We start from the raw sequence: 1,263 nt of genomic DNA, 5'->3' as shown, positions 1-1,263 counted from the left end.
CCGCAGTTTACCATCCAAGCCTTTCTCTGGCAGTTGCAAGCCTTCAATAGAACCCAGAGTTCCAAAACAGGTACGTGAGATTCTTCCCGTGCAGTTGTCTGGGTGGGGAGACAGATTCCTGGTGCTTCCTACTCTGCCATCTTCCTAGGGATTATGGCAACTCGATGGCTAAACACTGAGCAAACCCAAGTGGACGCCCACAGGTGGATGGAAGAACACAGTGCGGTCTACACAGACAGTGGAGGAGTATTCAGCCTTGAAAAGGAAGGACGGTCTGCAACCTGTTACCACATGGATGAACCCGGAGGACGTCGTGCTGAATAAGCGACATAAGGCAGTCACAAAAAGACGAATACTGTATGATCCCAGTTCTCTGAAGCACCTTGAGTAATCAAATTCACAGAGACAGAAAGTAGCGTGGTGGTTGCCAGTCAGAAGGAAGAGAGATGGGGGTCTCGTTTCATGGGGACAGAGTTTCAGTTTTATAAGATCGAAAAGTTCTGGAGATGGACGGTGGGGATGAATGTGCAACTGTGGGAAACAGAACGCCACAATGTGGCGCATGTTCGCTCAGACTCTGAGATCTCTGAGAAAACTCGAGATTGCAGGGTTAAGAATAACCCGAAAGGATCAGAGTGAAATGCCCTTGGAACGTGTGTGGTCAGTTCTAAAGTACACAGCAGAAGATATTTTGTAGATAGGAAGCCAGCTGTAAACGGCACACTGGGCACTCTCCTCTGTTCCTTTATTCTGTTTTAAATATTCTTACGTGCTTAACTAATCCTGGGTACATGGAGGAGTGTGCCTTCCTACGCCCCTGCTGTAAACCATTACGGATCTATATCGCTGTGGAAGGTATGTAAGAGGATGGAAAATAAACCTCAGCACCTCAGGCTGTTTGCTTGAGGTCCCCTGCGGCTCGCCATACTGTCATCTCTTTTTCTCAGTTCTTTCGCCACCCCAGGTCCCCAACTCTCTGAGGTCGACGTGCAACAACATGAATGTACTTAATACCCCTGAACTGTACACTTAAAAATGGTTAATATGGTAAACTTTGTGTTAGATATATTTTACCACAATTAAATTTAAAAAAACCCACTTCTGTTGCCCAGAAGCCAGAGGGCTGCCAATTTACAACTTTTAGTAAAAAGGGACATAGAAACACATAACAAATTATTTTAATATAAGAAAAATGGTATAAAAGCGACGTGTGCTAAGTGCAAGGGGGAAAAGAGCAGGTGCACTTCCCCGGGGGGGAGGGGG

This window comes from Mirounga angustirostris, unplaced genomic scaffold (assembly GCF_029215605.1).
Source record: "Mirounga angustirostris isolate CCGP_5_RB_7025 unplaced genomic scaffold, mMirAng1.0.hap1 SCAF_10, whole genome shotgun sequence".
NCBI lineage: Eukaryota > Metazoa > Chordata > Mammalia > Carnivora > Phocidae > Mirounga > Mirounga angustirostris.
This window is presented reverse-complemented; position numbering follows the sequence as displayed.